This window comes from Sus scrofa, chromosome X (genome assembly GCF_000003025.6).
Source record: "Sus scrofa isolate TJ Tabasco breed Duroc chromosome X, Sscrofa11.1, whole genome shotgun sequence".
In the NCBI taxonomy this organism is placed as follows: Eukaryota; Metazoa; Chordata; class Mammalia; order Artiodactyla; family Suidae; genus Sus; species Sus scrofa.
Window position 1 is genome coordinate 112,085,634 of NC_010461.5, and position 22,147 is coordinate 112,107,780.

The window sequence follows — 22,147 nt, forward strand, 5'->3', positions numbered from 1 at the left end:
TTTACAGCTGTTTACCTTTTTATGTATGCAATTTATTACTTCTTTTACCAAACTTCAAATCACAGGCACAATGGTCACGGTTTTGATTTTCTTCCTTTTCACAGGTAAACACAGAAGTACTTTGTGTGTTTCAGGTTTTCTAAAGAGACTTGGAGATAGCCATAATGTCATAAGCATCAATTAACAATTAATGGAAGGAAGACGGAACAAAATCATGGTGTTCATTGTTATGCTTTGGGGATAAAAGATTGCAAAATCTGGGGAACTGGAGGGACCTTATGTATTTAGCTGCAAGACTGTCCCTTGTGGATGTTTTAAAACAGTAGGGATGTGTTCAAAAGCACAGTAGGGTTATGTGTAATCACCTTTGAGTAGCTTCCAAGCATGAAACATTAACTGACTTGAATAACTTTTAAATTAGTAAAATTAGATTGTCAATATAAGCAATTATATGTGAGGCACAAGATGTATACTTCTCAGGATTACTCATTTGGGATTGTGATTTGGGTTCAGATGGCATGGAAAGCTTTATTTCGATTAATGCTTGAAGCAGGTGAAAAAATGGAATGGTTTATAAAACGATCCCCTTGGACACATAACGAAGTCGGAGAGCTCTATGCCCTTTCCAATGTGAGGGAAGCAGTGCTTCACCTCTCCCTGCCTCACTTTCAAGTTCGGGTTTTAACTCAAGTCATATTTCTTGTGAACATCAGTTTGAAATATTTCAAGTGTTTTCTCTGATTTTAACTCTCAGGTTCAACATATGTGCAAAAATTAACCACGGAAGTTTATCAGAAGTCAAAGCCTTAAGATACATGTAACAAACTGATTATGCGACAAACTGGGCATCTTGGTGGTGGCTCCTTTCTGTCCTTTTTATGCATTGCTGCTCTCAACATCTCAGTAAAGAGAAGACCACACAGGCCTCCTCTCAGCTGTCAGCCACCCGAAGTTCCCTTTAAAACGGAAGGCTTGGAGTTCCCATTGTGGCTCAGTGGTTAACCAACCCAGCTATCAGCCATGAGGATGCAGGCTCGATCCCTGGCCTTGCTCAGTGGGTTAAGGATTCAGCATTGCCGTGAGCTGTGGTGTAGGTCGCAGATGTGGCTCGGATCCCGTGTTGCTGTGGCTGTGGTGTAGGCCGGCAGCTGTAGCTCCGATTCGACCCCTAGCCTGGGAACCTCCACAGGCCTTGAGTTTGGCCCTAGAAAATCAAAAGACAAAAAAAAAAAAAAAAAGAAAAGAAAGAAAAAAGAAAACCAAAGGCTTGAGAGCATCTCAGCATTCTAGTTCAACCAGGCTCCTCATGTTGGTTTTTTTGAGGTTATTTTTTTTTTAACTTTTTCCTGAAATATGGATGCGGAAAAGTGCACACATCGTAAGTGTACAGCTTGATGAGTTGTTACAAAGTGAACACCCTTCTGTAACTGACACCCACGTTAATAGACAGTACATGATCCACACGCCCAAAGCCACTGTTGGCCCTCTTTCCACTCGCCTTCCCCCCAAAGCAACTGCTATCCTGACTTTTAGCAGCCCCGATTCACTTGACCTGGTTTTGAATGGAATGTAAATGGAATCCTACGGGATGCACTTTTTTGGGTCTGGCTTCTATGGGGTCTGGTTTCTTTTGCTCAGGGTTGTTGGTGTGCTTCTTCGCTTTCGCTGTGTGTACAGCTCATCTCTGCCCCAGTGACTTACTGGCTTTTCTATCGGTGTCATGGGCACTTGGATGGATTGAGCACAGTGAGTTCAGGCTGATGTTTTCTTCATTACGGAATATTTTGACTCAGGCTGCCTTTTTCTGGGGGTCTTACAACAACTTTCAAAAGTTAGCTATCATCCTGAGTGGTCACGTGGCTGACAAAAATGTGCCCAGTGGTGAGCTCCACCCCTTGCATTGCTCCTGTCTCCACACCACCCTGCATGTGGACTCTGCAGCTTCTTGGTCATCTGTTGCCAAATCCAGTAGCTTTTCCCTCGTCTTCGCCCTCCTTGGTTTCTTAGCTTAACGTTATGCAGCGCCTGTTCTGTGAAGTTCTCGTGGTGTGACTGGCATTGTTCTTGTACCATGCTGTGACGTCTTTTGCTTCGCTTCCTCTTCTTGTCACTTAACTCTAGCCTTTATCGAGGACTCAGCCTTCAGCATTTCAGTCCTTTCTTTTTACACTTTAATTTTTAGAGCTTATCTAGTCCCAGGGCTTCACTTAGCTCCTCAGGGCTGAAAGCTTCCAAGACTTTTTATCTCTCATTCAATTCTGAACGAATGACTTTGCCAGTCAGAGTATTATTTTTTGTCTTTTTAGGGCCGCACTTTCAGCGTATGGAGGTTCCCAGGCCAGGAGTCGAATTGGAGCTGCACCTGCTGGCCTACGCCACAGCCAAAGCAATGCCAGATCTGGGCCATGGCTGCGACCCACACCACAGCTCATGGCAGTGCTGGATCCCTGACCCACTGAGTGAGGCCAGGAATCGAACCCACGCCCTCATGGATAGTAGTCAAGTTTGTTACTGCTGAGCTACGACGGTAATTCCCTAGAGTATTCTTGATAGAATTTTTTTTTCTTTCATCATTTTGAATATATCGTGCCACCCCCTTCTAGCCTGCAAAGTTTCTGCTGAAAGCTCTACAGATAGTCTTAGGTAGTTCCTTTGTGTATGATAAGTTATTTTTCTTTTACTGCTTTGAAATTTTTCCTCTTGTCTTTTATTTCGACATTTTAAATATAATGTGTCTTGGTGTGGGTCTCTTTGGCTTCATTTTATTTGGAACTTTCTAGGCTTCTTGGAGCTGGACATTTGTTCCTTTTCCCAGGTTAGGAAAGTTTCCAGCCATTATTTTTTCAAATAATTTTTCCATCCCTTTTTCTCTCTCTTCTCTTTTTGGGACTCCTATAATATGAATGTTGGTCCACTTGATGATGTCTCATAAATCCCTCAAGCTATCTTCAGTTTTTTCATTCTTTTCCCATTTTGCTCTGATAAGGTAAGTTCTTCTGCCCTGTCTTTGAGTTTACTGATCCTTTCTTCTGTTTCATCTAGTCTACTATTTAACGCCTATAGTGTATTTTTCGGTTCAGTTATTGTGTTTTTCAGCTCTGTGACTTATGTTTGATACTTTCTTATATTTTGTCTATCTTTGTTGAAGTTCTCACTGTGCTCATCCATTCTTGTCCCAAGTTCTGTGAGCATCTTTATGACCATTACTTTGAATTCTTTATCAGGGAAATTAATTAACTCTCTTTCATTAAGGTTATTTTTTTTGGAGATTTTCTCTTGTTCTTTCATTTGGAACGTATTCCTCCGTTTCGTTATTTTGCTTGACAATTGTGGATTCTGTGCATTAGATGAAATAGCTGCCTCTTCCAATCTTGAAGGGTTGGCCTCGTGTAGGAGATAAACCTTTTTTTTTTTTTTGGTCTTTTGTCTTTTTTTGTTGTTGTTGTTGTTGCTATTTCTTGGGCCGCTCCCGCGGCATATGGAGGTTCCCAGGCTAGGGGTTGAATCGGAGCTGTAGCCACCGGCCTACGCCAGAGCCACAGCAACACGGGATCCGAGCCACGTCTGCAACCTACACCACAGCTCACGGCAACGCCAGATCCTTAACCCACTGAGCAAGGGCAGGGACCGAACCCGCAGCCTCATGGTTCCCAGTCGGATTCGTTAACCACTGCGCCACGACGGGAACTCCGAGATAAACCTTATTGTTTAAACCTGCCCTAGCTCTTGGTTGTCTCTGAAACCTTTGTGATTATCCAAGCACTTTATTTTATTAGTAGCTCCTAGTAGTTGAGGGTGTACCAAGACCTTTCAGTGTCTCAAAGGGGAGGATCTCAGTCACACCTAGATTCAAACTGATTGGCAGCCAGACCCTCAGGCAGCAGGTTTTTCTTCTTCTTTTTCTTAGGGCTACACCTGTGGTATATGGAGGTTCCCAGGTTAGTGGTATAATCACAGGTATAGCTGCCAGCCTACACCACAACCACAGCAACTCAGGATCTGAGCCTCCTCTGCTACCTACACCACAGCTCATGGCAGTGCCAGATCCTTAATCCACTGAGCAAAGCCAGGGACCGAACCCGCATCCTCACGGATACTAGTTGGATTGTTTCTGCTGGGCCACGGTGGGAAATCCCAGCAGCAGTTTTTAAAGAATACGAATATATACAATCCTGTAGAACTGCAAGTGTAAGCACCCCCTGGCTGGCAGAGTCAGGTGATCTGGACTCCAGATGAGTGTTCAAGTTCCTTTCTGGGAGACACTGGCGAGAGGTAGCAAGTTAGAGGGAGAGCACAAAGCTGGTGCTCCTCAGCTTACTTTCCCTGAAGGCAGCTCCATAGCTTCCGGATGTGTGCCACACCTAGCGCCTTGCCCCTAAGGCTGAGGATGAGGCCTAGCAAGTTGGCCTCCTTCACAAAGCGCCTGGGGAGGTATTTCAGTCTGCTTTGTTTGTAGTGCCCTGGGGGCAAGAACTGTCTTTCTTATTGTTACAGATCCAGGGGCTGCAGGAACACCAGCCCCACCCTGGCCACCAGAGCTAGGCCATCTAGGGGTATCCCTGTGAGGCAGCTGCAAAAGCCAGAGCACTAAATGTCAAAATAGAGGCACCAGACTCACATAAGAGTTCCCTTCCAAGTGATGCTGGCAATCTCGAGTGCAGCACAGGGAGAGCAGAAGGAGAGTTCCTGCCCTCCAAAGTATCAGGGAAAGTTTATAGTCGGCCCCAGGATGTGTACTTAATTAGAAGCCTGCCCCTCAGGCTGAAGTTACAGTGATAAGCTAATAGGAGCTCCTGGCTCTGTTGCCTCTTGCTGTGTACTGGCAGCGGTAGCTGTTTAAGAACTTTCTCCATTGGTTACAGTCCTGTGGGACCTGGGAGGATGAGCCCCGTTGCCCACTTGAGCCAGGCAAGGCAGAGGTGTTCCCTGGCAGCAGCTGCAAAATTCAGGGCACCAGATGTGTGTAGAAGCTCCCCTCTGGGCCATACTGGCACTCTGGAATATGCGAGAGCCCAAAGGTGGCACCCACTGATGGGAGCAAGGCAAATGGGAAATGCAAAGATGGCACCCAGTGAAAAAAGAAATAACTGGCAAAAAGAAGAAGAAGAAAAAAAAAAAGAAAGTAAGACTGTGTCTCAGTCTTTCCTACTCACTTCGATGTGGTTCCCTCTCGCTTGCCCAATGTAAAGAGGTCGCTTTGCCAGGTGCTTTTCAGAGGAGTTCGTTCATTCCCTCTATTACTATAGACTTGGGGTGTCTATGGGAGGAGGTGAGTTCAGGATCCTGTGTCACCATCTTGAATCAGAGCGAATTATTTTCCATGTGAGGGGGGAGAGAGAGAGGAAAAGAGGGCTCCATATCTATTTTAAAATGAAATCATGGGTATGAGAAATCTTCAAAGTAAAACCTGGTTATTGTTCGTATTGGGAAAGAATTAGTAAAATCATGAAGTGTGCTTTTGACATCTATTTTCCGAAACTGTTCTTTAAGAAGCCCTCTCTGCAGAAGACTCTTAAATGGCATCTCTTTACATTTCATAATTATATTTTGAGGCTCACAGCAGGAAGCCAGGCTTATTGCGTCTGTTCATGGTGTTTCGCTTTTGAGGAAGACATCCTTAATTAATTAGTCTTGAGAATATAGATATACACCCAAGTACAGTTATTAATTGCTGATGACTCTTTCTTGCTGTAGACAAATGTTTCTGAGGGTGACTTTTTTTTAAATGACCATTTTAAAATTAGCAACATCCACTCCCGTAAAAAATGCTGAGGAGTTTCATGCTTATTGAGACTAATTGTGCATTCATCCCGAGCTCTTCCTGTGGTCACCGCATTCCTCTTTGGTACTTGAATTCATCCCGTGCATCAGAGTGGAAGTTTAGGGCTTCATAGCTGTCACCCTCCAGTATGGAGTATGTTGCTGTGTATCCTTTATATTTCCCATTTTTTATGGCTGTTTAATCGATTGAGCAGATTATATTTGTTTCTTCATTGTTAAACTTTCCCTCCCTATTATGGATTATTTCCTTAGGATAATCTGTGACGTAAGATGACATGGTCGAAGAGCATAAATATTTTCATGACTGTGCTTTTCTGCCATCATCCGAGTGTATCAGTGTCCCTACAGCCTTGGTTGACATTGAGTGTTATTTTTAAAGAAACAACAGCACCCCCGCTGACAAAGCGATTTTTTTTTGTTGTTGTTAACACAGTATGTCTAAAATGGCACCTCATTTGTTTTCTTCTCATTTTTTGAGCCCAAGGAAGTGATGTGCATTGTGGCTGGTGTTCGTCTACCCAATTTTCAGTTGGTAGAACGCTAACAGATGTGTAAGTAACATTTTGAAATAGGACTCAAGGAACAGGGAGAGAAAGGATAAGTCACAATATACCAATAATGTCATTAATGTCATACTAGGAGGGGGACTTTGTACTGAGAGGCAAAGATCAATTTCAGTTAAAGTTGGATAACTTGCCCCAATTCCTAACTAGTTTTAGTATAGCTAGTTTAACCAGCTGTTAAGGAACCAGCTATGAAAGAAAGGCAGTGTGTGCATGACCAAGTAGGCTCTGAGCTCTTCTAATTTGATCCTTTACTCAGATCTCTAATGGATGCTCATGGTTGGCGCTATTATGGATACTTGATTTTTTTTTTTTTTAATCTTTTTGCCATTTCTTGGGCTGCTCCCGTAGCATATGGAGGTTCTCAGGCTAGGGGTCCAATCGGAGCTGTAGCTGCCGGCCTACGCCACAGCCACAGCAACGGGGGATCCAAGCTGCGTCTGCAACCTACACCACAGCTCACGGCAACGCCGGATCCTTAACCCACTGAGCAAGGGCAGGGACCGAACCCGCAGCCTCATGGTTCCCAGTCGGATTCGTTAACCACTGCGCCACGACGGGAACTCCATACTTGATCTTTTTTTTTGGCTGCGCCTTCAGCATGTGGAAGTTCCTGGACCAGGGATCAAAGTGACCCAAGCTGCTGCAGTGATGCCAGATCCTTAACCTGCTGTGCCACAAGGGAACTCCTGGATACTTGATCTTGATTTGAGGATAGTGGTTTTTTAATTTACATCAAGCTTTGTTTACAATATCCACAAATGGGTTGAAGTCTTAAGAAAATTAACTGAAATAAGTATCTCTAGTTTGATGTCATAGTCGTTAAGATCACAATAACCAATGAAGAACTAATGCTTAGAGTTCTCTTGTGGTGCAGTGGGTTAAGGATCTGGTGTTGTCACTGCAGCAGCTCGGGTCACAGCTGTAGCGCAGGTTTGGTCCCTGATCCCACAACTTCCACATGCCTCAAGTGCAGCCAAAAAATTATTTTGAATTTAAATTAATTTTTTTCATTTTTAAGAAATTGAAGTGCCGTTGATTTACAGTGTTGTGTTTCTGGAGATGTTTTTGATTGTCATGACTGGGAGGATGCGAATGACATCTAGTGGGCAGAGGCCAGGGACACCGCTCAACATCCTGCAATGTGCAGACCAGTCCTGAACAACAGAGAGTGAGCTGGTCCAAAATGTTAATAGCGCTGCTGTTAAGAAACCTGGTCGAGAGCGAACTGTTTTTGAACCTCATTTTTACTTGGAAGTTAATGCTATTTTCCTTTTTTTTTTTTTTTCCTCACACAGATAGTTGATGAACAGTTGGCTCTCATTTTTCACTATCATCATAATAGTTATAATTTATGAAGTACCATGTGCCAAAGCTTTGCTAAAGACCTATGCATATTACTTACAAGTCCCATGGCAACATTGCAGGTTAAGTCTCGCTGCCCCCATTTTACAGACGGGGACATGGCCACTCCCTGCTTCCTCTCAGAAACCTTCATCTTCTTCTAGGCTACGCCATGAGGGAAGTACTCGGTTCACAGCAGACTGTTAGCTAATGCTATTTTCAAAATAGAATTTTGATCATCTCAAGACAACACATTTAGGAGTTCCTGTCGTGGCGCAGTGGTTAACGAATCCGACTAGGAACCATGAGGTTGCGGGTTTGGTCCCTGCCCTTGCTCAGTGGGTTAACGATCCGGCATTGCCGTGAGCTGTGGTGTAGGTTGCAGACACGGCTCGGATCCTGCGTTGCTGTGGCTGTGGTGTAGGCCAGCAGCTACAGCTCTAATTCGACCCCTAGCCTGGGAACCTCCATGTGCCGCAGGAGCGGCCCAAAGAAATAGCAAAAAGACAAAAAAAAAAAAAAAAAGACAACACATTTAGAATCTGAGACTCTGAACCACCAATCACTGTGCAGTGATTGAGGCCAGTGTGATACAAAGAGCTTTGAAGACCCCGAAGAAGTGTCAGCCAAGTGCAGAGTGCTTTTCTGTTGGCTTTCTCTTTAAGTGTCTGTGCTTTGACTATATTTTAATTCATTAAAAGAAGCAAATGAAGTTCAGTATATTTCAAGAGTGTCTGCTGTGTAATATTTTATCACTAAATTAAAATGAAGAACCCATGTTCTCATAGAGTGCAAGATGAAATGTCCTGTACTGGGGGTTCCCGTCGTGGCTCAGCGGTTAGCGAACCCAACTAGCACCCATGAGGACGAGGGTTGAATCCCTGGCCTCACTCAGTGGGTTAAGGATCCAGCGTTGCCGTGAGCTGTGGTATAGGTCGAAGATGTGGCTCAGATCCCGCATCGCTGTGGCTGTGGTATAAGCTGGTGACTACAGCTCTGATTCGACCCCTAGCCTGGGAACCTCCATATGCTAGGGTGAGGCCCTAGAAAAGACAAAAAAACAAAAACAAAACCAAACAAAAACAGATAAAGATGTATTAATGCTAATTCTTTCCTGGGCTATGTGCTATAGGAAATACACAGACGTAAGATATGATAGCATTTGTTTTTGACTGAGATGACTATGTGCCAACTATTTACATACATTTATTTCACATTAGTTTTCGCCTAATTGTCTAATTATTACGGAGTGTAGGTCATATCACTCCCATTACATGGTTGAGAATACTGAGGCCCAGAGAAATTAAGTGACTTGTTCAAGGTCACTCAGCTAGTAAATGTTGGAGTTGTGTGATTCATTCAAACCCGGGATGATCTGACTCCAAAGTTCATTCTTTTAAATACAACTTCCTACGTTCTCCTTAAAAAAAGAAATACTTTCTGGGAGTTCCTGTCATGGCTCAGTGGTTAGCGAATCTGACTAGCATCCATGAGGACGCAGGTTCGATCCCTGGCCTTGCTCAGTGGCTGAAGGATCTGGTGTTGCTATGAGCTGACGTGTAGGCCGGCGGCTACAGCTCCGATTCGACCCCTAGCATGGGAACCTCCATATGCCGAGGGTGTGGCCCTAAAAAGACAAAAGACAAAAAAAAAAAAAGGTACCTCTTTCCAGTTTTTCCATATGCTTCTATGATTCTAGGATGGAAAGAATCAAGGCCAGTGTAATCTCTGGGATAATTCCATGACCTCTTCAGTTCCAGCTCATTTTGATTTCAGTTTATATTTATGGTCCAAAGTGCCCGGTGCTGTAAGAATGAACAGAACAATGTATTTTCTATTCTCAAGGATATTGAAAACCTCGGGGTCTTATTATTTTTCCCGGTGCAAGTGGTTATAGACCTTGTCTAACTCAGCCCTGTGGTAACCAGTATTATTATTATTATTTTTTTATCTTTAATGTCTTGTACTTCTTACTGACTCCAAGTTTTATTTATTTTTTATATTTTTATTTTTTTATTAACGTAGAGTTGATTTACAGTGTTGTGTCAATTTCTGGGGTACAGCATGGGGACCTAGTCATGCATATATATATATATATTCTTTTTCTCATACTGTCCTTCCATCATGTCCTATTTAGCTTTGAGCATCATACTAAACAATTTCAAAGGAAGGCGAGTATTCTTTTTCCCCAGAGATAAGCAAAAGCTGCATTCTCTGGTGTATTCTTGTTTTGTACATTTTGTGTTCTCTGGCTTCTCATACCTGGGCTGATTTCTTATCCCCACCTCCAAGCTTTTCCTGTCCAGCTGTTGCTAGTTCTTTGAAGTATTTCTGGTCATCTCAGCCTGTATTGATATCAACACCCTAGAACAATCAAGGCAGAATTGGCTTTGAGCCCCCACCGCTTACTGGCTGTGTGTTGTCAGGCAAGTCTCTTTACCTCTAGGAGCCTCCCTTTCCTTGTAGAAAATAATAGCATCTACCTCCGAGGGACCGCACATGTGAAACGCGTAACCCAGAGCCAGGCATATCATAAGCATTTAGTAAGTAATAGCTATTATCATTATCGTCATCTTCGTCGTCATCCTTTTTATGAACACATTTGTTCCTCCTCCCTCGCTTGCTTAGGCTCCCATTTGCCTACGGGATCAAACCCAAAGTTCTTAGCATTTGTTATCTGGCTGCCACCTCCTTTTGCGGTCTTGTCTTCTATGTGCTCTCTTTACTGTTCCCTTGATTTTCAATCACTCATCCTTAGTGTTCTAACCCCTCTGCCATGGTTCTCACCGTTCCTTAAAGCTGCCAGGGTTTTAATTGTTCCAGGCCTTTATGGGTACTTTCCCCTCTGTCTGGAACAGCTGTCTCCCATCCTCAAATGCCTCTGAATCCAGCTTCGTAGCACCTTCTCTATGACGCTGTCTCCAAATTCCTGCCCTTCATTCATTCATCCATTCACTCAAGAAGTATATTTTGAACATCTCCTGTATATCATGCACTGCCGTAGGGGCTGGGACTTTAGCATTGAACAAAACTTTATTTAAAGAGATAAAAATCCCCTGGAGTTCCCGTTCTGGCTCAGTGGAAACGAATCTGACTAGCATCCATGAGGATTCAGGTTCGATCCCTGTCCTTGCTCAGTGGGTTAAGGATCCGGCATTGCCGTGAGCTGTGGTGTAGGTCGCAGATGTAACTCAAATCCTGTGTTGCTATGGCTGTGGTGTAGGCCAGAGGCTGCAGCTCCGATTGGACCCTTGGCCTGGGAACCTCCATATGCCGCGGGTGTGGCCCTAAAAAGACAAAAGACAAAAAAAAATTTTCCTACATACGCAAACACCAAAAGAAAAAAATTCAACAAGTTAGCAACGGAGGGGGCAGAGCAGTTGAATTCTGTATCATAGTAAGTATGTAGTGGAGGAAAAGAAGCATTTAAATACCTACGTAAATAAAACATTTGCACTTCAAAAAAAAAATTCCAAGTTGAAATTTGCAGGTCTTGGTCACTGACCAGATGTGAATGCGAAGGAGGAAGGGGTTGAGGGTCCTTCTGTATAAATAGTGATGTGTCCTGTAGCCACCAACCGAGGTCATTCCTCGCAAGAGCCCCTTTTCTATCCTTTGCATTATGTGGCAAGTGCCAGGCCCAGAGAAAGTGCTACTGGACACTGACTCAGATGTGGCGGAAGAGTCAAAGTCCCCAAGCCCCTTTCCTCCAAAAAAGCTTTCTCTTTATTCCTCTGTGCGATGGCTTTGGGTTTTTTTTGTTGTTGTTGATGTCTTTTTTTCCTTTTCTAGGGCCACACCCACAGCATATGGAAATTCCCAGGCTAGGGGTCGAATCGGAGCTGTAGCCGCCGGTCTACACCACAGCCACAGCAACGTGGGATCCGAGCTGCATCTGTGACCTATACACCACAGCTCACGGCAACGCCGGATCCTTAACCCACTGAGCGAGGCCAGATATCGAACCCGCAACCTCATGGTTCCTAGTCGGATTCGTTAACCACTGCACCACGATGGGAACTCCTGCAGTGGCTTTAATTCTAACTTTAGGAAAATCTTTTCTGCATGTCTTATTCAGAGCTGCAGATTCTCAATGTATATTGGAATTTAACCCCTACAGTGTCTGTGGAAATCTTTAAATGTTTGTTTACATTAAATAGTATGCGGTAGACTTTTAAAATGTTTTATTTAGCTAGTTTCTTTCTTTCTTTTTCTTTTTTTTTTTTTTTTTTTAGCTAGTTTCTTTTCTCTTCTTTTTTTCTCTTTTTCTGCCTTTTTAGGGCCACACCTGCAGCATATGGAGGTTCCCAGGCTAGGGGTCTAATTGGAGCTGTAGCCGCTGGCCTACGCCAGAGCCACAGCAACGCGGGATCCGAGACGTGTCTGTGACCTACACCACAGCTCATGGCAATGCCGGATCCCTAACCCACTGAGCAAGGCCAGGGATCAAACCTGCATTCTCACAGAGATTATGTTGGGTTCTTAACCCCTTGAGTCACAATGGGAACTCCTTTTACTTTTTTGGCCGCACCCATGATATGAGGAAGTTCCAGGGCTAGGGATGGAACCCATGTTGCTGCAGTAACCAGAGCCACTGCAGTGACAACACTAGATCCTAAACCCACTAAGCCACAAGGGAACTCCTTCTTTTTCAAGTGTGCATGACTACTTTGGGAAAGCTCAGGAGGAAATGCGTACTGGATGCCACTCCTCGGATCAGGCTGTGAATTCTTTTTATTATAGAATTGCGACTAGGGAAAAGACAGAGGGAAAAACCAGGCTTTTTTTTTTTTTTTTTTTTTTTTTTTTTTTTTGTCTTGGAGTGTCTCATTCAAGATCTTGTGGTTGAATTGTCTTTTTGTTATGACCTAATGAAAAAAGGTTATCATGTGTAGAATGAAACTAGGTCACTCTAGTATTGATTTAGTCCTTTTTCTGTCCTGAGCAAAAGTAGATAAAGACACCAAAGTGATCATTTTCTCCTTTTTTTCCCCCATCTCCTTTTTGTACCCTCAAGTTGTAGTATGAGCAGTTGAGCTATAGAAGAAAAAATTAATTTCTCCAGGTCCTTTCAACTTGTATGGTTCAATGGCCCTTAGAAAAGAAATGTCAGCGTCCCCGTCATGCTCCCATTTGACCCTTAGCTGGGAAACTTCCATATGCCGCAGGTGCGACCCTGAAAAGACAAAAAAAAAAAAAAAAGTTGAGAATTCGTAGACATCTTAATAGTTTATGGGAGTAATATGCAGCAAATTGAAATCAGGAGTGTTTTTTTATTTAATTAATTAATTAATTTATTAATTTATTTTTTGTCTTTTTGCCATTTCTTGGGCCGCTCCTGCGGCATATGGAGGTTCCCAGGCTAGGGGTCGAATGGGAGCTGTAGCCACTGGCCTACGCCAGAGCCACAGCAACGCGGGATCCGAGCCGCGTCTGCAACCTACACCACAGCTCACGACAACGCCGGATCATTAACCCACTGAGCAAGGGCAGGGACCGAACCCGCAACCTCATGGTTCCTAGTCGGATTTGTTAACCACTGCGCCACGACGGGAACTCCAGGAGTGTTTTAGATTCGGAGACATGTCTTAGCTACACACCTGTCATCTTCAGAAAATGAATTCAAAGTAGGAAGAGGTATTATTCCCATTTTCCAGCTGTGAAAACTGAGGCCTGGGAAGACTGTCACTTGTGCAAGATCAACAAGTAATCAACAAAGGAGATTTGTGGGTCCCTCTGGAGCCCATGGTCTTAATCACTATACCATACAGACTCCTGACAAGGAGCTTGGGGTGTGGGGAGTGGCATGATGGGGTTTAGGATGGATAGTTATTCTAAATTTAGAAATTGGCAAAAAAAAAAAAAAAAGAAGAAGAAAAAAAGGGGTAACAAAGCCTGCCTAAGCTTTCTGTGATCTTATTATAGAGTAAGATGTTTTCTTAGGAGACTGAATTGAGACTATGGGATTGGAAGTCATATTAGAGTTTTCTTCAATTAGGTCATTGAACCTTAATGTCATCTGAAAATTTATTTTTATAGTATGAACACCAATGGGATTCTATGTTAAAGAAAAATTTGTTCAAGAGTTCCCATCGTGGCTCAGAGGGTTAAGAACCCTGATATAGTATCCATGAGGATGAGGGTTCAATCCCTGGCCTTGATCAGTGGGTTAAGGATCCGGTTTTGCCGCAAGCTGTGGCATAGGTCCCAGGTGTGGCTTGGATTTGGTGTTGCCGTGGCTGCGGCGTAGACCTCAGCTGCAGCTCTGAATCGACCCTAGCCTGGGAACTTCCATAAGCCGCACGGGTGCAGCCCTAAAAAGAAAAAAAGAAAAAAAAAAAAAGAAAAAAAAGAAAAATTTGTCCAAAATTATGTCACCCTAAAATGTAGAAGCTTCTTCTTTTGTTCATGCCCTGCTCTAGTCAATGAGTTTAAGCTTATGCAGCGTTCTCACTGATGCAATGCCTGGGAGTTGAGATCTGGCTGTTTTCACCTAATGCCATATCATAGAGATTGCCCCATGCTGCTTGTATTTGTCTTTGTATTTGGCATTTTCGATGCCTCTCTGATTTCACTGCACGTTTAGTTCGTCATTTAGCTTGTTCCCTATTTGGGGGCATTTGGTTTGTTGGTAATTTTTCAGTGTTATGAACCAGTATTATGAATACCTTTTTGTATGCAATTTTTTTTCTTCTGTGAGATCATTTCTTTAGGATAAGTCCGCAGAGGTGGGATGTTTCTTAAGCTTAAAATACAAAACTTTGAAAACTAATATTTGCTCTGAGTATGTAAATAAATAGATTAGTCCTGCTTTTGCTCTGTAAAATGGTAATGGTGATTTACATTTTTTTAAAAATTGAAGCAAGTTATACCAAGTTTGTTGTGTTAGAAAGTAGCGTTGGACCTTTTTGTATTCTTTATTGAAATAGGGACCTGAAGCTACTCGTTTTTATTCTTTTGCTTTGGTTAGAGACCTGCAGTGTTCAATCAGATGGATTCTCACACCCTTTTGCAGGTGACTGCCTCCAGCTCTGCTGCTCATTCTCTTTGCTCAGCAAGAGAGCCTGATGATTTTTATTTGATAATGTACCAGTCTTGAGATTTATAAAATCAGTAGTCTACCTTCAAACTGACATGATTTGTGTTTTTGAGAAAGCTACTTCAACTCTCTATAATGTCTGGTTAACAAATATCTTTTTCAATGTGTTTCAGGAACAGTCGGATTTTTTTCCTGCTTCTGTTTTATTATCAAAATCTACAGTGTGGTGAAAGTGGATTAAAGAATGTCCCCAGAGGCTTCCAGGCACATCACCCTTGCTTTTGAATATACATCTGTATCTATATGAACATCTATAAAGATACATATGTATGCTTCCAATTGCCTGTTTTTAATATATATCAATTGGAAAATCTCATTGTCTGGCCTCAGTTTGTGTAACACAACACACTGATTGCATGCAGAAAACCAGGTTGGGAAATAGCTTTATTCTAAGTCATATTTTCCTGAAATGATACTATAAAAGGGTTTGATTTAAAGGAATTAGAGCAAGGGAGGCACATTTATTTAAGAAATTAAAGTGCAGTGGTTTTTCAGATGAAGAATTTTTCTTTTTTTCTTCCTCATTTATTTAGAGCATCAGAACTATTGTCAAATAAATTTTAGGTAAAACGTGAACTTTTTTTTTTTTTTAAGGGCCGAACCTGCGTCATATGGAAGTTCCCAGGCTAGGGGTCCAATAAGAGCTGTAGCTGCTGGCCTACGCCACGGCCATAGCGACGCCAGATCCGAGCCGAGTCTGTGACCTACACCACAGCTCAGGGTAACGCCAGATCCTTGACCCGCTGAGCAAGGCCAGGGGTCGAACCTGCATCCTCATGGATACTAGTCCAATTCGTTACCGCTGAGCCATGATGGGAACTCTGAACTTTTATAACTTAAGTTGATCATACAAACTCTCTCACACCTCTGTGATCACTGGGTGATCACTTTAAAAATCTACGTTGGTTTAGCATCCAGGGTTTATGAAATACCAGATACTGCTGTCTTTTTTTTTCTTTTTACCACCACACCTGCAGCATATGGAAGTTCCTGGGCTAGGGGTCGAATCGGAGCAGCAGGTAACAGATCTGAACCTTGTCTTTGTGAACTATGCCGTAGTTTGTCGCAGCGCCAGATCCTTAATCCGCTGAGCAAGGCCAGGGATCGAATCCACATCCTTACAGACACTATGTTGGGTTCTTAACCTGCTGAGCCACAGTGGGAATTCCCAGATAACTGCTGTCTTGTTCCTCAGTCAACTCTGCACATTTCTGGTTGTTGGTTGTCTTTTTTTTTTTTTCTTTTTGGAGGCAGAGAATGTGCAAGTTTGACTCAGTTGTGTGTAGATAACAAATTTTTGGAGTCTATTTTCTTGGATTTATTTGCTTCCACTAAACAAAAGTCAGGTGTCACAACTCCCCAAATGTTGGGAATTTGTATTGCAAACATTCTTTGAGCTTGCAGTTTGGGGGGAGCCGTCAGGAAAATCATACATTGTTCTGTGATAAATTTTATTGATAAATGTTGGGTTTTTTTTTGTTTGTTTGTTTTTGTTTTGTTTTGTTTTGGCTGCACCTGTGGCATGTGGAAGTTTCTGGGCCAGGGATTAAGCCTGCACCACAGTAGTGACAATGGTGGGTCCTTAACCCCCTTAGCCACCAGGGAACTCCAATATTGGTCTTATTGAGGAAAATGTCTGAAAAGTGTCTGCACATACCCTTCAGTTCGTGAGCATTCTCAAAGCTATCCTTAAGCTGAAGAATACTTGTTTGTGTGCGCAGGGATCTAAGAGGTGGAGCCCTTGAAAGGGAGTTTGGAATGAGGAGGGCCAGGATCAGAGAGTTGCATGTTCTGAGGGAGAGCTGGAGAGGGAGTAAGTGTTGACTTGCTGCCTCGTGGAAGAACAGAGTAATTCACTAGCTGATAGCTGATAGCATGCGGTCTTCTGGACTGGGAGGCGCAGGGCTGTGTCTGGAGGCACATAGGCCTGGGGCCTGAGCAGACTGGTGGGAGACGGAGTGGCTGCAGCAGTCAGAGGTGTCGCCTGACAGTGGGGTTTTCAGATCCTCTCAGCCGCCTTGCATTCAGTCTCATCATCTAAGGCCGAGCCCTACACCCTGTGAGGAGGCCCTACCATTAGGAGGTGCGTTGGAGCCAGTGCTGTCGGTTCTCCTGCAAATAGTCTTCACCGAGCAGTGTTATAGGAGCTTCGGGGGACTCTGCTCCCCCCAGGTTTGCTGCCTGATAGTTTTGTCTGACCTCATGAGCCCACTGACTTGCATGAGGGCGAGCAGTTTGCTAGAAGGCAGATGAATTTCTGCAGCAGGAAAAGGTCACCGCCCCGGACGGTGTTCAGAGACTTAAGGTCAGCCACATGCAGTCTCATCTTTGAACATCCTAAAGTACAGCGCATAAGGCAGTAGTTAGCCTGATTTTAGAGTGAAAAATGGAGAAGAGCACTTTCCTTTGATTGAACCGGGGACGAACAGCTCCCTGAACCTCCGAGTGTGGGCTGGTGAATGCGCTTTGGAAGCACGAGGCATGCAGTTCTTTGTACCACCGCTGATGAGATTACTAGAGGAAGGGCTACCAGTAGGTCAAGCACATTGACTTGAGAGGAACTAGCGGGCTCTTAAGTTATAGACGCATCTGCCTACCTCCTCTGTGCTGCGCGTTTTCATATGTCATGGTCATTTTCTGAAACTAGGGCTTGAAGGGACAGGCTCCTGGCTCCTGTTCTGTAACCCTGGTGAGTCAGGGCTCAACTATGTGTGTGTGAGCGGTGTGGCTGTGCCCTGGTCCTCGTGGCAGGGCAGCAGGGGCAGGAACCCAGTGGGGGTGACCCAGGGGCCCGGCAGTACTGTTTCCTAAGACAAAGCAGATTCACACCCCCACCCCCCCACATCCTCACGGCCTTGAGAATAAAGACTGGCCCTCAGGAGCCCCACAAACCATTTGGCCCCATATTTTCACACCACCTACCCACCCTCACCTTGGGATCCCTTTTATTCATAGAGGACCAGGCAGATGCCCTCTTGCAACAAGCCCCCCAGGCCTCGGCCCCCCCCACCCCGCGCCACTGCCTGGTCCTTATGTGGAATAGCGCCGAAGGCGCCGTGTGAAATGCTGGAGCCTGTGTATTTCATTCCACCGTGTAATACAGTGAGTTTCTCCCCTGTCTCCTCTGTCCGAGCAAAAGGGAAGGGATGGAGAACTGGTTCTATGGGTCCTTCCCTTATGTTCTTCCCATGGAGTTTGGCATAATAACCAGGTAAAATGAGACTTTATTAGCATTAAAATTAGACTTTATTTAGCATATTTAAGAAGAATATACCGAGGACAGATTAACAGCACCTATTTAAGAAACACAAACATCACTTAATAATATTTAGTTAAACCACAGACATCAATCTCTCTGTATTCCCCAAGCAGGAGTCCATTATTCCTGTCCAGCAAAAAAAGATGCACTGAAACCGTTTCAGAAAGGATCCAATTAAAGCCAAGCAATACAAGAAAACTTGTCCTTGGGCAGAGGCTCCGAGACAGCTGACCCGTGTGACAGTATGCATGTGTGAATTTGCCTGGGGTGCGAAGGGGGTTCTCTTCTGGTTGGGGGAGGAGGCCTAAGCCTACCCCTCTTGTGCACCTGAAAGTAAGTTGTGCCATTGGGAACTTGGCCCCAGGATTGGAGTTTGGCAATCCTTTGAAAAGGCACTTTTAAATTACAAATACTTCTTGAAAAGGAAAAGGAAAAAATTCAAATTCAAAATCTAAAATGTTAAAGAAAACTGTTTATTGACTGAAAGCCTTTTCCTTTTGCTTTCAGTCTCGAAACAGTACATAAAATTTGGTATTAAAGGCAGTTTTAGAAATGATTCAATGAGGGTGTAGAGATATATATATATATAGTTTTCAGCTTTAATATTTTTATTTTTAAAATATAATAAACTCATCTCAAAGTTCTCTCTCCTTGTCTGATGCAAAAGCCATTGCTCTATGACTGTAATTCTCAAACATCCTCGCTGTGACCCCGGGAGAGTCCCACTACCTATTGATCTGTTTACCCATCTATGCTCTCTTATTTCTCAGGCAACCAATCAAAGAAAAAAAAAAAAAAACCCAGAACAGTCTTTTTCTGGGTTTTGGTACTGCTCTGGGAGGGCAGGGATGGTTGTAATGCAGATCTGGTCAACTTGAACCCTGTCAGTTCACAGTCAGGTACTGGTTGGGTCTTAACAATACATCGTTCTTTCCATCCTGCTAATAGGACTCCTGTAGCCTGTCCTGGGGTCTTGGCTCTTTAAGGGGAAAAGGACCATCCTTTTTGATTTTGCATCCTATGCAATCAATGGAGAACAGGAGTACCAGGGCCAAGTAGGTTTCGGAGAACTGCCAGCGAGGACTTCAGCCAAGACGATTCGTTCCCAGTCATGACCCACTGTTCTCACCTGTCGTATATTGTACCAGGGATTTAAGGAATGAAAGGCACCGCTTCCTGCCACCCCACCTCGGAGCCCTCTTGTACATCCCGTAGTCTACACTTTAAAAAGAAAACTTTAAACACAAATGTACTATGATCTACTTCAGAAACTGACCAAGGTGTGAGTCACAAATAGAATTCCGCATGCATTTCTAAAACTAACCTGACATGTACAGACTACCCATTGTGAGGATGACACTGTCTACGAACACAGACGATCTAATCTCTAGCACCTTATCTCCAAGAACACTTCTATTTTATATACAGTAATAGCTCACATTTAGGAGAATCACTACGGAAAGGAATACACCACTGAAACAGACAAAAATACCCAATTTTTAACATGAAAGTTGTAGCACAGATGAAGGGGGGGATCCACTCGACTTTGAAGCACCAAACTAAAACCCATCGTGTTTTTGCCCATGTCTTAGAACAAGAGAGACCCAGTAAGGAGTCCTTGGACGTAGCAAACCTTTTGTGAGTGTACAGGTTACTGCGTTTTCCCCTTGGTGTGTGTACTGTGAGATGTGAGAGCTTTGAGGGGCAGCGATGGGAACCTTTGACTCCTGTTGACGACTCATGGACCTCGAGGATTCTTACTCTGCTTACCAGACTGCCGTGGACTTGGCCACTGACCTGGCCGTCAGTGGTCAAGTTCTGTGAATTTTAGCTTTTCTCTCTTCCTTCAGCCAGTCTTGCTGCTTTTAGCCGAAGACTGTTGGAAGCAAGCTGGGCATTTGCCGTGGAGGCAGAGATTGACTGTAAGTACCTGGAAAGGACTTGGGACGGGACGGCCTCTTCTCCTTGCCGTTTGGGCTCTGACCTCACCGCTCTAGCTCCTCGTGCCTGAGCTCGGAGGGGCTTGGGGGGCTGAGAGCCCGAAGACAGTGGGAGAGACAGACAGACGGACGGAGAGGGTTAAAAGCCACGACTGACCAGATTTTCTCCCCTTATCTTGGGAACGGGCTCACAGCCAGCTGTTCCTGTAATCTTTCGGCTGCTCTAGAAGGAAAAGACAATTTGCTTAGAGAAGCCGCTCTTGACAGCGCTGGGTTTGTCTTAAAGAGACAAACAAAAAAGGACATTATGAGGGGAAAATATTTCCTTTGTTTTTCTTCCCCCTCAAAAGATGGGGGAGGGCAGTTATGAAGAGAAAAATACGGTCCCGTAGTTTAAATTGTTGCTCCGTTTTAGTCCAGCAACCTCTGAGGCGTCTATCTTGGAGAGCTGACATTACCGGATGATAATTTTTTCTCTTCCAAAGGGTGTCTGTCAGGTATTTTTAAGAGCCTTTTGGCAAAGTCTAAGAAAGAAAACCTAGTTTAATCTTGTGAATTATTCTTCGGGTAGTATGAAAAAATCTCTTGAAGTAACTTTACCTAGCTTAATTGGCTAATTATGTATAAAATAAGGCAGTATCAGGCACCTTACAATTTTATAGGTAAAGTTTTTTTAGTGGTGATTTTTTTTTTGGCTGAAGTAATTGGACCGTAGCTACAGGATTGAAAGTGCTCCTAAAGATGCGCTATATTGGGTGCTTTTCTCGGGGGCGGGGGTAAGAAATGAGGTGTCTACCTCCTCCTATTCTAAAATGGCACTTCTCCTCACCTGTTGAATTTGAAGTTGGTGTCCCGTCTTCTCTAAACTGGATTGGAGTTGGGGAGACAGAAAAGTACCTTTAATGGCTGGTCACTCCTGTTGTTCACTTCAGTCCATCCCTGGTCCTTCCCTGCTTCCCTGCTCTCCCTCCCCCTCCCCCCCGCCCCCGTGAACCTGTCTGCTCCGGGTTGGGTTGGGAAGGGATGAATGGGAATGAGTCAGCACACAGAGCTTCAAGCACAGGATATTCCTGAGGGGCCAGCATAGCAGGGGGACGGGGAGTGGGCATGAGGGCAGGAGGTGGGCAGGGAGCCGGAAGTGCAGAGCACATCCCAGTAGCGGGTCTTTGTGGTGCCTTCCAGAAGATGGACCTTATGGAAGTCCGAGGGGCCCCGGGGGCTTGCTCCTTATTACTGCCTTCCCAAGCTTGTGGAAATTGGTGTGTTAGTCAAAGCACCTGCGACTCCTTGGCAAACTGGATGCTCTTTTATTCTTAAATAAGGAAATCATTAAATTGGAAATCACATCATTTCAAAGTCTGGTTTGTCTGGCCCCTGTACTATAATGGGATTTTTACTGCATGTATGAAGTGGCCTTGGCAAAAGAATACCTCCTTCAAAAACATTTAGGAAAAGCTATTGCGCCTAAGGATGTGAGGCTAATGATGACTTTTTTGTGTGCCTTCCGATTTTCAAATGACAAAACAGTGCGTGCAGTAAAAACTCATTAAGTTGATAGTGCTTTATTCAAAATAGCATAAAATTTGAAGCAGTTGCTATCTCCAAGCTAACTCGAGGCCCTATTCTCGTTCATTAACAAGAAAGTGTCAGCAAAGCAGAATAGTCTTAATTGAAAAGGTCCTCTTCTCCAGCCACCTTTGAAAAATCCAATTTCCTGTAAGAATGGACAATGGCTAAGGTATGGAAAGCGGAACTTGACAGAGGCAAAGTGAGTCCTAGAGAATGTCGTGTGTGCTGGTAAATGAACTTACCACACCCGTACAGGTTCTGCTTCCATTTTGATTTGGGATTTTGGCAAACAGTTTTCTCTGATACACTTTGAAGGGGGTGAGCTTTAAAAATAAGAAGTTGAGTTTCAGCAGACTATTTGGAGACCCTTATGTTTGAAATCCTCCTTCCTACCCAGGGAAGCATTTCTACTCAAAGGATAGGCTACCTTCAACTCCGCTGACCATGACGGATCTTCAAGGCGCTACCCCTCCCCTCACAGCAGGACTGGTCAAACGGGCCATTTCTTCACCTTGATATCTTTTGAGGACCGGTCAAGCCAAGAGTTTGGCAAGAAATCGGTAACGTCAATTTATGACTATTAACTTGCTTT

The 22,147-nt window shown here is 44.0% G+C and overlaps 1 long non-coding RNA gene across 7 annotated transcripts in view; it reads left to right on the plus strand.

Moving 5' to 3' along the window:
* LOC102165590 overlaps positions 1–15,098 on the plus strand; it is a 90,201-nt gene extending 75,103 nt beyond the window's left edge. For all 7 annotated transcript variants that reach the window (XR_002340642.1, XR_002340646.1, XR_002340645.1 and 4 more), the window contains one exon: positions 14,901–15,098. This is a non-coding gene — a long non-coding RNA (uncharacterized LOC102165590). The remainder of the gene's footprint in view (positions 1–14,900) is intronic.